Genomic DNA, 16838 nt, shown 5'->3' on the forward strand with positions numbered 1-16838 from the left:
AGGTCAGGGAGAGTCTAATGGAAGGGGTGCAGCATGGGCAAAATCTTGAACTCGTGCATGGGAAGCAGTGACCAGGGCAGAGGAGAGGCGATGGTCATTGGCCGACCATAGTTGGCAGGAGGGAGTATGAAGGGAGAGGAGGTTAGAGATGTAGGTAGCAGTGGAATTAGAGATGGCCTTGTATGTGAGGGTGAGGAGTTTGAAGAGGATTCTGTAGGGGAATGGGAGCCAGTGTAGGTTTTGTCGAAGGGGAGTGGCAGATGTGGAGCAGTGGGAGAGGAAGATAAGCCTAGCTGCGGAGTTGAGGACAGATTGGAGGGGAGCGAGATGGGAGCAAATGAGGTCAGTGAGGAGAACATTGCAGTAGTCAAGTCATGAGATGACGAGTGGATGATAAGTTTAGTTGCACTCTGAGAGAGAAATGGCCTGATTCGAGCAATGTTGCGTAGCTGGAAACAACAGGATTGTGCCAGAGCTTGGATGTGGGGTGCAAAGGAGAGGGAGGAGTCAAGAGTGACGCCCAGGCAGCGGAGTTGGGGAACGGGGGAGATGATGGTGTTGTCAACAGTGGTAGAGATATTGGTAGGGGATGTTGCTCGGGCTGGGGGAAATATAATGAGTTCAGTTTTGTCCATGTTGAGCTTCAAAGAGTGCTCAGACATCCAGGAGGAGATGGCGGAGAGGTAGCTGGAAACCTGAGAGAGGACGGAGGGGGTCAGATCAGGAGATGAGAGGTAGAGTTGTGTGTCATTAGCATAGAGGTGGTATTGAAGGCCAAAGGAGTTAATGAGTGCACCCAGGGAAGAGGTGTACAGGGAGAACAGAAGGGGCCTAGGACAGAACCCTGAGGTAGAACAACAGGAAGGATGTGAGGTGGTGCCGGAGGCAAAAACAGAGAAGGAGCGGTTACTGAGGTAAGAGGTAAACCAGTCAAGGATGGTGCTAGAGAGGCCAACGTTTTGTAGTGTGCGGAGGAGGAGAGGATGATCCATGGTCTCAAAGGCAGCAGAAAGGTCCAGAAGGATGAGCAGAGAGAAGTGGCCCCTGGATTTGGCTGAAAGCAGGTCATTGGTGACTTTCAGACAAACAGCGGCAGCTGCTCCATCATTCCTGGAGATAATTATATATCAGGTGCTAGAAAGGGGGAGGGGTCACAGACAAACAGCAGACAGAGAGGGGGGTGCTCCCCCCCCCCGGTATCCCCCCAGCACACTAAAAAAATTACCTGTAACCATACCTGAACCTATCTGGTAATAGAATTTCAGAGAAATGGTCACACGTGTTTGCAAAGACATCCTATATCAGCAGTCCTAACACTATATAATAGCAGTGCCCACATAGGGCCATTTGATTTGTCTACAGTAAGGCCTCATGATAAAGGCTCAAACTAAAACACATCCAGACAGAGAGCTAACTTACCCGGGAGCCACCTCCAGGATCTCCCATTAGCACTACAAGGAACAGCATGCCTTCCAAATACTGCTCCTATTCAGTGCCTTTCTCACATGCAGACAAACAGTGGCAGTTGCTCTATCATTCCTGGAGATAACTATATATCAGGTGGTAGAAAGGGGGAGGAGTCACAGACAAACAGCAGACAGAGAGGGGGTGCTTCCCCCCCTGGAATCCCCCCAGCACACTAAAAAATTACCTGTAACCATACCTGAACCTATCTAGTAATAGAATTTCAGAGAATTGGTCACACGTATTTGCAAAGACATTTTTAGCTGCTAAGCCGCGCCAAGGCTTCTCAGATATCAGCAGTCCTAACACTACATAATAGCAGTGCCCACATAGGACCATGTGATGTGTCTACAGTAAGGCATCATGATAAAGGCTTGGTGACTTTCACCAGGGCAGTCTCGGTGGAGTGGAGTGGGCGAATGCCAGATTGTAGTGGATCAAGGATGGAGTTGTCAGAGAGGTAGCTTGTGAGACGGCTGTAGACAAGTCGTTCAAGTAGTTTGGAGGCGAATGGGAGAAGAGAGATGGGGTGATAGCTAGTGAGTGATGAAGGGTCGAGGTTGGTTTTTTGAGAATAGGTGAGACCAGAGGATGTTTGTATGGTGAGGGAAAGATGCCGGTAGAGAGCAATAGGTCAAAGAGGTGAGCAAGGTGGGAGCAGGCAGTGGGGGAGTGAAACAACAGAAGAGTGGAGGGTTCACCTATTTGGCGCAATGCAGCCCTGTAAACTGAGGTGTCAAAATAAATGTTACCACATTTATAGCAAATTGGAAAATAGAAATGTAGACATTAAATAAATAGACACAAATAAATGTAAAATATATAAATCACAAGTAATATTACGTTCCTTTTGTATTCAAGGAAAGAGATGGTACAGTCCTTCGTAGAGATTTGATAGTAGATATACTGTAGATGATTTCTCTCAATTTTTCATTGGTCCAAGGAACCCTGTTAGACTCATATAGAAGAAACAAAAAGCAAACAAACAATGTGCAGTCCTGTTTTGTAGCAAATAGACAAAATAAATACAGATGTAATCCTAGAAAGGTGATATATGGGCATACCCCACTCACAAAAAGATAGGTAAGTATAAACACATCATGGTATATTTGCTATGCACGCCAATGGGCCTTTATGCATTCATATCAGTCTCAACACTCCCAAGCGGATATAATAAGAGAAGGCAACTATGCGTACCCAACACTCGCATCGAGGCTAGAATAGGAACTCTTATAAAGGTACCTTTACACTTAATAGCCACGGGTGAATAATATTGCGTACCCCAACTCACACGAAATAAAGTAATATTGACTCCTATAAAGGTATCTTTAGACTGTTCTCTGCTGACAAAGAAAGCTCCACCTTTCATTTTATGCAAATACGTCTCAAATTCATTCATCGGTATAAAAAAGGGGGGATAAGTTTCCATCTGTCCAACGGGTTCATTTAATATTAAAAATACGATACATAGGTAGGATGGATATACAAAATACTCAAAGTTTCAATGACTAAAAAGAAAAAAAAAAGAAAAAATCTAAATAAAAACAATATTAATTGATAGAACGTACATTAAAAAATGTCCATAAGATATAGGATTTAACTTTCCTGCTACTCACATTACAGAAGTTGGGAGGGGGGGGGGGGGAAGATGGGAGGGGAGGCGGTCCAGGGGGCAGGTTGAGGGGGGGGAGGATAAGATGAGGGAGTGGACTTCCTTGTCTGAGGAGGAACGGAAGCAGTACAGGGTGGGATAGATGGAGGGGAGAGATGATGGGGGCAGGGGGGCAGCAGAGGTGTGATGGGAGGAGATGTCATGTTTGATATCCTCAATTTTGGAGATGAAGAAGGAGGCAAAGTCAGTGGCAGTGAGGGAGGATGGGAGGGGAGGAGGAGGGGGCGAAGGAGAGTGTTGAAAGTTTCAAAGAGACGGCATGGACTGGAGGACTGAGAAGAGATGAGTACTTGGAAAAAGGATTGCTTGGCGAGAGAAAGAGCAGAGCTGTCGGAGGAGAGAATAAACTTGAAATGGAGGAAGTCCACCAGAAAGTGAGATTTCCTCCAGGAGTGTGCTGCGGAGCATGAACAGTTTTGTAGGAATCGTGTTAGTTTGGTGTGCCAGGGTTGGGGTTTGAAGCGGTGGAGGGGGACAGAGGAGAGGGGGGCCACATAGTCAAGAGCAGCAGTAAGGGAAAAGTTATAGAAGGAGGCTGCCTGGTTGGGGCAAGTCATAGTGGAAAGAGGAGAGAGGAATGTCTTGAGGGAGGACAGGATAGCGAGGTCGAGTAACCCAAGATTGCATCTGGTGATGGTGGGTCTGGGCGTGGAGAGTAGAGGGGAAGATGAGAGGATGAAAGAAAGCAGATGGTGGTCAGAGAGGGAAAGAAGAGTTTGAGAAATCAGAGAGATCACATCGGTGGGTGAAGACAAGGTCAAGGGAGTGGCCGAGATTGTGAGTAGGGGTGGAGGTCCATTGGGTAAGTCCAAATGAGGTGGAAAGAGCAAGAAGATTAGTGGAAGCTGCATTAGTGATGTCAATAGGGATGTTAAAGTCACCAAGGATGATAGAGGGGAGGTCGGAGAAGAGAAAGTGGGGAAGCCAGGCAGCAAAGTTGTCAAGGAAAGGTGAACAATGGCCAAGGGGGCGGTAGATCACTGCCACATGAAGGTGAATGGGGTAGAAGAGGCAGATAGTGTGGACCTCAAAGGTGGAGAAGGTGAGGGAGGGCTCAGGTGGAATGACACGAAAGGTGCAGTTTGGGGAGAGAAGGATGCCCACGCCTCCACCCTGGTGGTCATCAGGTCTGACCATGTGGGTGAAGGAGAGGCCTCCATAGGAGAGGGAAGCAGGGGAGGTGGTGTCAGAGGGGGAGAGCCTGGTTTCAGTGATGGCAAGAAGGTTAAAAGAGTTGGAGATAAAGAGGTCGTGGATAGTTGGCAGCTTGTTGCAGAATTATCTAGCGTTCCAGAGTGCACAGGAGAAAGGAAGGGAAGGGACAGGGGAGTTGGAGATCAGGTTGGTTGGGTTCTGTATGCGTGTGGGTGGTCTGGAAATTGGGGGGGGGGGGGGTGACCTAGCAGTGAGGATTGGTATGGGACAGGATCAAGGAGACATAATTCCAGTACAGTAGTGTTGTTCAGAGGAATTATACAGAATGGAGTGGGTGTAATATAGAATGAACAATGAGAAGGGGGGTGTAGTAAAAGCAGAGACAGTGCAAACAGGATTTTTGGTAAATAATGGAAGGAACGGAAAGGCTGAGAATGTTACACAGTGGTTGTAGACAGTATAAATGAGGTGCAGAAAGCGTGTGAGAGCAGTAGGGCTGTTACTTAATCAGACAGGTAGTTCAGTGTCCAGGCTGTGCAGACTGCAGGCGTTGGTGGTAGTGGATTAGGTAACTCTCTGTAGTATTTTGTTTGCAGTTATTATTTGGAGGTGGGAAAGATAGTCTGCTGTCCTTCTGTTTCTCTCCTGTTTATCTCCGTGTATCTCCAAAATTCATATCCTCACACTTAACACTAAAATATTTAGCAGCTACGATGCTTTGTAGCCAGTGGCTTTGCAGCCAAATATGTACTGATTAAATATAAATGCACATATGGATACAGGCTTGATTGCTAACAGCACCCACCCTCTGAAACTCCGCCCACAACAAAAGGTTAGCACGAGGTGTGAACATCAACAGACCAGTACATCCCCCACTAGTACACAGTGATTTCCTACTTTAGTAGTGGCTAGGAATAACTAATTATAAATAAAGTTGCAGGTTACCTAGCACAATTCAAATAAGCATATAAAGTTGCATCTTGGAATGGTGGTGGTTGGTAGGGACACGGAGCCACTTATATGGCCACCACTATTACTATATTGTTTTTTATTGTTTTTGAAAATGTGTATCCAAATAAAAGTTGCTGCTGTGTAAAGTTTTAATGCAGTGGTACACATACTGAACAAAATAAAAAACATCCTTCAAGCAGTACCAGGTTACCTGTCGGGAGGTCGCCATACATAGCCAGTCAGGAAAAATACCAAGCTACCGGTTGTCCCTACCTGTCATTATCTGCAATGGGTGCTTTAATGAGCCCTGATGGAAGCTCTAGAATAATATATAGGGGAAGAAAGGAGAGGGCAAAGCAGTAAGTAATTAAAGAAACCATATCGCATTAGAAAACGTGCAAGCGGGAGGGATGTCCAGCACCACCATTACCAACATCACCAATATATCATTCAGACAATTTTATTGGTTGGGACCTCACAAAACTAATTCTGGTCCTGCCTTCAAGCATACTTGCCTTAACTCCTGGAATTTCTTGCAGACTCACACATTTTGGGAAATTCTCCTTGGCTCCCAGCACAGTAGATAACCCTCCCAGATACCGCCCGCTTCACTGTCAGTCATGTCATCATGGCCACACTACCCAATGCATTAAACAGCGAGGGTTGAGCTGCAACGTTGGCCCACATCCCCAGCTTCTCCAACATGGATATAGCACCTGTAGAACTACTGGATGCTAGCATGAAATAATAGGTAGGTACTGTATGCCTCCCTGCAGCCATGTAAACAGTGGCTGTAATGTAGACACAAAGGGGATGATTCAGAGGTGGGCACAGTTGCAGGAGCGACTGCAACTTTTGTCACAGCTGTAACTGCATGTTAATGTTAATGAATGGGTTATGGACATCCTATTGAGATGCTCACAGGCTGTGGTGAGATTCTGCTGATGTACGCACAAAGACGCAGTATACGAGGACCATCAGTCATGCCATTGGCCATTGTACCTGTCTATGGCATTCATAGAATGTCTGACAAACCATGGCCTCCGGTGTCAGTGGAACTGAGTCTTTAGACATAGTCACTGATACCAACATGCCCACCGAACATTCTGTCTGTTAAGCTGGTTGCGATATACTGCACACCACAAAGCAATATATTGTTACATGCGTAATGTAACAACACCACATTGTCTGTGGCATCCTCCTATCTGATGTGTAGCACATCAGGTGATGAATTGTGTGGATTTGGGTGGATGGTCATTGTGATCTGTCGCTGATCACCTCTTCCAATATATCATATACTGTATTGTTTACCCAGCTTTTGATTAATACAGTGCACTACCATAATCCCCATCATTACTTCATTTCACTACATTTCCACTTTCACATGACTTAGGCGGCAGTGTGAAAATAACTATGTACAACTCTTCACAGGGGATCATTTTACACTCTGCCTCTCTTTGCCCCTCAGCATACAATACCCAGGTGCCTCATCCTCCAGTCTGTTTATCATCTTCTTTACATGGGATTACACCATACAGATACCACATAGTGTTGCCTCTTCACACACAGGCTTACACTCACAAAGCCTATTGCAGCTATCCGTGGATAAAAAAAAAAAGAGCCAAGAGAGACCTATAGATGGAAAGAGAGAGATTCCCAGGACGATGGGTAAGAGTGCAGAAGACAATAGGGGAGAAGAATGCTCTTATAAAAAAAGCTCCTAGCAGACATTTTAGGGTGAGGGAAGTTCACTGTGAGGTAATTTGGCAGCAAAAGTTTCCAAAGAAACTATGATTTGGTAGAAATGTCTTTAGGGTAGAGGCAGGCGGGGACAGCCCGGCTCTGGGAATGTGGCTGAACGTAAAGGATATTTACCAATAGCGGCAATGAACAAGCTCAATAGTAGTAATAGATAAGCCAGTGCCATACGGTGTCACAACTGTAACCATACGTAATGTCCTCTGTTTACTCCATTATAATCTGATTATTATGCTGGATTTCTGCTTCTCAGGCCATGGTGCTGTCTGGCATAAACTTTCAGTGGGATGTTAGTCAGCATTCATAATATTGAGTTCCTTGCCTCTCCATTCTCCTTTTTTTTCTCACTAAGGGGCCTACTGATCCCACAAGAGCTAAAGCCATCTTGAGATGTGTCAGCCATTGTAACCGCATCAGTATGAGTTACCGATGGCTGGGATGCCGGCCGTCATTATACCAACGCTGGCATCGTGGCCACTAGGATTTCGGTAGAGTGGCAAGCGCTAGTAAGCCCCTTGTTGGATCTCTGCGGTCGCCACTCTGCAGTCACCACGCTGCAGGCACGGTGGATCGCTGCACTCGCCACATGTTATATTCTCCCTCTATGGGTGTCGTGGACACCCATAGTGGGAGAAAAGCATGTGGCGCCGGCATTGTACCGCTGTGCGGGATCCCAGTGTCGGCATTGTGATCACCGGGATCCTGTGCAGCGGTATGTTAACTGCATACCATTACGGCCTATACACTGCTACATTATCACTTTTTTTTACACACATTAGTCCATCAACTGAAGACCAGTTGCTAGGCAACAGACCATAGCTCATGGCTTACATAGAAACATAGAAATTGACGGCAGATAAAAACCACTTGGCCCATCTAGTCTGCCCCTTTTTTACCATATTTTTACCTCAAACCTTATTTGATCCTTATTTCTTTGTAAGGATATCCTTATGTCTATCCCATGCATGTTTACTCTACTGTCTTAGCCTCTACCACCACTGATGGTAGGCTATTCCACTTGTTCACTACCCTATCTGTGAAGCAATGTTTCCTCATATTTCCCCTGAACCCCCCCTCCAGTTTCAGTGCATGTCCTCGTGTTCTAATACTTCTCTTCATTTGAAGAATGTTTTCCTCCTGGACTTTGTTGAAATCATTGATATATTTGAAATTTTCTATCATGTCCCTCCTTTCCCGTCTCACAGTAGTGCTGCTGCTGCCATCACCAACCAGTGCAGTCTTGTACAAATGAAGCAGTGCTAGAACTTCATGCAGAATAAGCAGTCCTACCACAAATCAATAGTTAGTTGTCAGATAGTCTCCCTCCCTCCTACCTATTATTAAAGATTTTGCTACATGTTGTGTTCTTAAGGCCAAGTGTCTCTTGGCTGTATTCTGGAATGTACTGTATTTAAAAGAACAAGAAACACTATGAGCATGGAAGTGTCTTGCTACAGCCCTGACCAGGTATATTTCCATACTAGTATATTACCAGAGTGACTGTCATCTTTCTTACAATCAAGGTTTTTATTTGCATTATCAACCTTACTACTTACTTATATTAGTATCTCCTCTAACCCCCAGGTGCGCTGTTACCTTGGTAATAATGTATTATCATCTTGTCTGCCGTAGCGGGAGAGTGGAAACGCCCCCCTCCGGCGATGGCTGTCTGAGCACACAGCACATCAGCTTAGTACTGATGTGCTGTGTCTCTCTGCCAGGTTGGCTCCACTACACATGCACGGCATCTCGGTATTATTGCAAGATCTCCTGTGCAGCATGGAGTCGAAACCGATTGTTGTAGGTATCATAATGATCAGCGTTATATAAATAACGGATAATAATAACCAAAATAATGTCAGCTCTACACATGTAAACACATTACGGGTATTTGGTCTAGTTTATATTATTTGTACATGGATAAGTAATTGGCTGGATAACAGAGTGCAACGAGTAGTGGTCAATGTGATGTTCTCCAGCTGGGCACCAGTAGTCAGCGGAATACCACAAGGGTCAGTTCTTGGACCACTGCTCTTCACTATATTTATCAATGATCTAGGAATAGGCCTGGAAAGCACAGTATCAATCTTGGCAGATGATACTAAACTGTGTAAGGTAATTAATTCAGTAGGCGATGTGGAGTCTTTACAGAATGACTTAGTTAAACTGGAAACCCGGGCGTCTAAATGGGGAATGAGGTTTAATATAGACAAATGCAAAGTTATGCAGTTTGGAGAAAAAAACACACATGCATCCTACACTCTAGATGGGGAAAATATAGGGGTAACTATGGTGGAAAAAGATTTGGGGGTGCTCATAGATAATAGGCTTAATAACAGTACACAAAGTCAAAGTGCAGTAAAGAAGGCAAGTAAGGTGCTTGCGTGCATTAAACGGAGAGACAAGGGACGAGGATGTAACACTGCCACTGTACAAATCATTGGTACGTCCACACCTGGAATATTGTGTTCAGTTCTGGGCACCGTATTATAAAAAAAGATATCGGGGAACTAGAAAGAGTTCAAAGAAGAGCTACTAAATTGATAAAAGGGTTCGAATCTTTGGAGTACGAGGAATGGCTTGATAGGTTAAATATGTATACACTAGAAAAGAGGCGTCTAAGAGGAGACATTATTAATATCTTCAAATATGTAAAGGGTAATTACAAGGAGCTAGCAGTAGATTTGTTTATTAAAAGAACTCTATATAGGATGCGTGGACACTCGCTTAGGTCAGAGGAGAGGAAATTCCATACACAACATACAGTAGGAAAGGGTTCTTCACGGTAAGGGCAATAAAGATTTGGAACTCCCTGCCGGAGAGGGTAATAATGGCAGACTCTGTAAATGTATTTAAAAGCGGAATGGACAAATTCCTAACTGGTAAATGTATCCAGAGCTATAGAATTTAACATATGGACATTACATAATGCGGGAGTGGTAAGAATCATTGTTTTCATTTGGTACTAAGCCATTACTTCAGCAGGCACATAATAATATGAATAGATTAACACAGAATACAGGTTGAACCCGATGGGCAGTTTGCCTCTTTTCAACCTCACTCACTATGTAACTATGTAACATTGCTAAAGGCATGTATATCTGATCTGATCCATCTTCGCTATTCCAAGACTTAAGATCTATTTTTTTATTTATACATGGACAGCGAGTATTTTATAAACTTGTAGACCCCTATTCTTTAAAATCTCCTTATTTTTTTCATTTCCAAAAACTTTCTGGAGAGAACATATCTCAAGTGTTTGTTATATAGGGATAAGAGCTGTCATGTTGCCTGATTGAGGAATATATTAGTATTCTCCATATACAGTGATTACTATAGCATCACCTGCAGTCATAACAAATACGAATGCTAACTGCAATTTTTAAATAATGGATATGAAAATTTGAAGTCTGTGATGATTTAGGTCCTCATTCAGTAAGGATTCCAAAATTTGCGAATCGCAATCCGGACGATTTGCATTGCGCACGTATGAGTAAAAATAGCAACAGAAATTGCGTACACATCGTGATCGCAATGCATCCGCTGTTTGAATGACAGAAAGACATCGTTCCTGGGTGTAAATCTACCGTTTTCTGGGTGTGTCTGAAAACACACAGGCATGCCCAGGCGTTTTTAAGGAGGGCCTCTGACGTCAGCGATGACCACTTCCAGCCTCTTGTGTTGCAAGAATTGTGGATGACCCTGCCTGGAGCAGATAGTAAAAATCTTTGCTGTTCCGGAAATTGTGTATGGTTTTGCAATCAGCCCGCATATTGCGATGAATTCGCAATTTCTGCAATGGGCGTATTTCTCTTTTTTCTGGGCGGCAAATATTTGATCGCAGCAACTGCTTTTTAGCAGAAATTGCAAACCTTACTGAATATGGTCCTAAGACAGTATTGCTTTTAAGACAAATTACCTGTTTACAAAGAAAGTTTGAGCAGCACAATTGGTGTAGTGATTAGCATCACTGCCTCACAACCAGGGGCGTTTTAAGAGAGGAGCTACGGGTGGGCTTGCTCCTCTCCAGGGTGCTGTAGGCTCCGGCATTGTGCCAGAGTTTACTGAGCATGCGCAGATGTCCGGAAACATGTCGCCCGCCATGGTCCGGAGACAAATTTCACACTGCACATGCCCAGCAGCTATGTTGGGTAAGAATTTTGCTGAGGATACTGTGGCTGCAGCGCCCGTTGCGGGACTCCGGAACGGTAGATATTAAAACAACATGGGTGCGGTGTGGGCCCACCTGGCAGGGCCGGCAATAAAAATTTTGGGGCCCGGTACACTGATATCTCTGGGGCCCCCTCAATCCCCAATGATCCTGCACTTTTAAAGCAGAGGGTATATTTGAAAAAAAAAAGTGTGTGTGTGTGTGTGTGTGTGTGTGTGTGTGTGTGTGTGTGTGTGTGTGTGTGTGTACAATGGGGGTAATTCCAAGTTGATCGCAGCAGGAAATTTTTTAGCAGTTGGACAAAACCATGTGCACTGCAGGTGTGGCAGATATAACATTTGCAGAGAGAGTTAGATTTGGGTGGGTTATAACACACCACACCCAAATCTAAAGGGTCCTACAGACATGCCGATCCGCCGCCGAGCTGCCCGACGGCGGATACGGCCGACGGGCGACCCGGCGGCAGGGGGGGCAGTGACGGGGGGAGTGAAGTCTCTTCACTCCCCCCGTCACGCGGCTACATTGAAGTGCAGGCAAATATGGACGAGATCGTCCATATTGGCCTACATGTACAGCCGACGGGGCACCAGCGATGAACGAGCACGGGGCCGCGCATCGTTCATCGCTGGAGCCTCCACACTGAAAGATATGAACGAGTTCTCGTTCATTTATGAACGAGATCGTTCATATCTTTCACACAAATCGGCATGTGTGTAGGGCCTATAACTCTCTCTGCACATGTTATATCTGCCTCCCCTGAAGTGCACATGGTTTTGCCCAGTTGCTAACAGAATTCCTGCTGCGATCAACTTGGAAATACCCCCAATATACTGTAAATAAATAAATATATATATATACATATATGTGTGTATATATAAAGTATAGGCAAATAAGCGGCACTCACAAGTCTTGTATCAACGTGTCAAAGAAAGTCCTATATCAGGTCCTACGTTTCGAGGTCCATACCCCGTCGTCAGGGACAGCATAGTGAATACAAAGTGCACATGAATAACATTTATACTTACACCTAAACACTCTAATTATGGGGGTAATTCCAAGTTGATCGCAGCACGAAATTTTTTAGCAGTTGGGCAAAACCATGTGCACTGCAGGAGGGGCAGATATAACATGTGCAGAGAGAGTTAGATTTGGGTGGGATGTGTTCAAACTGAAATCTAAATTGCAATGTAAAAATAAAGCAGCCAGTATTTACCCTGCACAGAAATAAAATAACCTACCCAAATCTAACTCTCTCTGCAAATGTTATATCTGCCCCCCCTGCAGTGCACATGGTTTTGCCCAATTGCTAACAAAATTGCTGCTGCGATGAACTCAGAATTACCCCCTATGTGTGTGTGTGTGTATATATATATATATATATATATATATATATACACGAAAGCCCTCACTCTCTCACTGACTGACTCATCACTAATTCTCTTACGACTCGATATGTTAGGAAGTTGAAATGTAACATACTGTAGGTATTCTTCAGGTGGGAAATAGGAAAACTACGTAATCAGAATTTTAATCAACCTTCCCTAAGGGGCTGAAAAGGGGGTTGACATAATGACATCATTACCGATGCATGGCTTGCGTTGCGTGAACGATAACGCCCAAACAGAAAATCAGATCTAAATCTGGTCTGCACCTCCGGCCCTAACTATTTTGATGCCCTAGGCAATACTCTGGTGGGTGCTCCCCCCCCTCCCATCCCCCGTAGAGATAGAAGTGACTGGGAAAGGGTGACAGGGAGATAGTGGGCGACTGGGGATGCAGGGGTGACAGGGAGATAGTGGGTGAGAGAGATAGTAAGTGACAGGGAGTTAGTGGATGATTGGGAGGCAGAGGAGACATGGAGATAGTGGGTGACAGAGAGACATTGGGTGACAGTGTGATAGAGGGTGACAGGGAGATAGTGGGTGACAGGAAGAGGGCAAAGGCATAACTAGTGTTAAAGGCGCCCAGGGCAAATTAAAAAAAATAATGGTGCCCCTTAAATTGCCATTTAAAATTCTGTCTGAATTCTCATACACACATACAGTATACTGACACTATACAGGGGACCATACACACACACACACACACACACACACACACACACACACACACACTGACACTATATAGGGGTCCATACACACACACTGACACTATACAGGGGTCCATGTACACAAACACACTATACAGGGGTCCATATACACACACACACACTGACACTATACAAGGGTCCATACACACCACACATACTGACACTATACAGGGGTCCATACACACAAACACTGACACTATAGAGGGTTCCGTACACACACATACACTGACACTATACATGGGTCCATACACACATACACTGACACTATACAGGGGTCCATATACACACGCACACACACTGACACTATACATGGGTCCGTACACACATACACTGACACTATACAGGGGTCCATACACACACACACACACACACACACACACACACACACACTGACACTATATAGGGGTCCATACACACACTCTGACACTATACAGGGGTCCATGTACACTCACACACACACACACACACACACTATACAGGGGTCCGTACACACACATACTGACACTATACAGGAGTCCATACACACACATACACTGACACTATACAGGGGTTTGTGCACACATACACTGACACTATACATGGGTCTGTACACACATACACTGACACTATACAGGGGTCCACACACACACACACACACACACACACACACACACTGACACTATACATGGGTCCATACACACCTACACTGACACTGTACAGGGGTCCATACACACACACATACACACACACTGACACTATATAGGGGTCCATACACACACACTCGCGCCCTATACACGGGGCCATGTACACACACAGACTATACAGGGGTCCATATACACACACACACACACACTGACACTATACGGGGGTCCATACACACCACACATACTGACACTAGGGTCCATACACACATACACTGACACTATACAGGGGTCCATACACACACACTGACACTATACATGGGTCCGTGCACACATACACTGACACTATACAGGGGTCCATACACACACACACACACTGACACTATACAGGGGTACGTACGCACACATACTGACACTATACAGGAGTCCATACACACACATACACTGACACTATACAGGGGTTTGTGCACACATACACTGACACTATACATGGGTCTGTACACACATACACTGACACTATACAGGGGTCCACACACACACACACACACACACACACACACACACACACACTGACACTATACATGGGTTCATACACACCTACACTGACACTATACAGGGGTCCATACACACACACACACACACACACACACTGACACTATATAGGGGTCCATACACACACACTCGCGCCCTATACACGGGGCCATGTACACACACAGACTATACAGGGGTCCATACACACATACACACACAGACTATACAGGGGTCCATATACACACACACACACACACACACACACACACTGACACTATACGGGGGTCCATACACACCACACATACTGACACTAGGGTCCATACACACATACACTGACACTATACAGGGGTCCATACACACACACACACACACACTGACACTATACATGGGTCCGTACACACATACACTGACACTATACAGGGGTCCATACACACACACACTGACACTATACAGGGGTACGTACGCACACATACTGACACTATACAGGGGTCCATACACACACGCATACACTGACACTATACATGGGTCCGTACACACATACACTGACACTATACAGGGGTCCATACACACACACACACACACACACACACACACACACACACACACTGACACTATACAAGGGTTCATACACACACACACACACACACACACATTGACACTCTACAGGGGTCCATACACACACACACACACACACACACACACACACACACACACACACACACTGACACTATCCCTTATATACGATTGCAGGGGTGGGGCACATCTAATGTAACAATGCAGCACATCAGCACTGGAGAGAAAGACTCTCTTACCGGCATTAGCAACAGGGTTTCTCTGCAGCACTGGTCCTCCTGATCCTCCTCCCGCTCTGCCTCCATTGCCAGACTTATAGGATCCGCATCTCCCCTAAGGGCACTCTGCTTCAGCTTGGTTGTTGCGGGTGCCGGGGGTGGAAGGAGGGGAAACAAGCAGAGTGGAGCATCGGTGCACAGCCACTTCTCCCGCTGTCCCACCCGTGATGCAGTACGCCAGTACCTCCTATCTGTCATGCGGTACCTGCCCAGGCCAAATGCATGGGATACCATCCATGTGTGGGGTTCTGGCGGCGCCTCCAGCGGCATGACGGAGTAGCGCAGCACTGACTATGTAGACTGAACCAAGTGACGAGGTAGGGGGGGTAGGGGGCCCTTCCAAGTTTGTGCGATTGTCAGTATTTTTTTTTCACTTCATTACATGGGTGGCCAGACTCTGGAATAATACGTTGTTAGGCACTGTGACTCAGTTTTTGTGCTCCTGTACCCTGGGGCCCCAGTGAATGTTGGGGCCCAATACAGGTGTCCCCTTTATCCCCCCCTGTCGCCAGGCCTGCCCCCTGGACCCAGGGGCCTGTGTGCACCGCACACATTGCACCCATGATAGAAACGCCACTGCTCATAACACTGAGGTCCTAGGTTCGGTTCCCATCAAGGCTGTGGGGTTTGTATCTTCTCTTCGGGTTTGCGTGGGTTTACTCAGGGTACTCTGGTTTCCTTCCACAAGCCAAAAACATACTGGTACAGTAGGTTAATAAGATTATGACAATAAAATGACCCCTACTGTATTTATTTGTATGTGCGTACATGTAGAATTTAGTTGGTAAGCTCCAATGGGGCAGGGACCAATGTAAATGACTACATAATATCTGTAAAGAATATAATAATGTATGCGTTATATAAATAACTTAACAATTATATACGTGACGCCACAAAATGTGAGTTTATGGCTCAGTAGGTTCACAAATTATAGCACTTTTAAACTATAACACATGAAACTGGCTTAAATGTAAATGTCTTTGCTTCACACCTCACTATTTAATTTCCAACTCTCTGCTTAGAGGTGTGTACGCGAAAGGTGTTGAAGTCCGCGCAAATTAAAGGTTAATGAGTCCAAGAAAAACAAAAAGGATATCTCACTTTACAGTGCAGTGATCCTCTCCAGGTCTGTGTTTTGTTTGGTAAAAGAAGTCAAATGTAATAATTCAGTTAGAGAAGAGAGCAATAGGAAACAGAATAAAAGAATTAGTATGACCACGGTATGAAGTCCCATAAGGGGTATCGGTTGAAAGTTTGGAAGTAACTTAATGGGGAAAGGATACAGTTGAGAAACGTAAAATGAAGACATAAAATAAGACTAGACACTGGAAAATAAAACAGACAATTATATTCTTTAGCTGTTTGTCTGTGCCAATTGGAAAAAACAGAAAGAAAATTAGAGGGCTGAAAATAATAATAGTTCATAGTCACAAACTGAGACTAACATATTTGTATTGGCTTGGGATTATGGCACAATGCACATTAGTTGAGACTAAGCAGAGGGAAATTAATGAGGGTGAGAGTATATTTTATTGACGGATAATTAATTTCAGAATATATTTTGCACTGTAGATAG

This window comes from Pseudophryne corroboree, chromosome 4 (assembly GCF_028390025.1).
Source record: "Pseudophryne corroboree isolate aPseCor3 chromosome 4, aPseCor3.hap2, whole genome shotgun sequence".
Taxonomy (NCBI): domain Eukaryota; kingdom Metazoa; phylum Chordata; class Amphibia; order Anura; family Myobatrachidae; genus Pseudophryne; species Pseudophryne corroboree.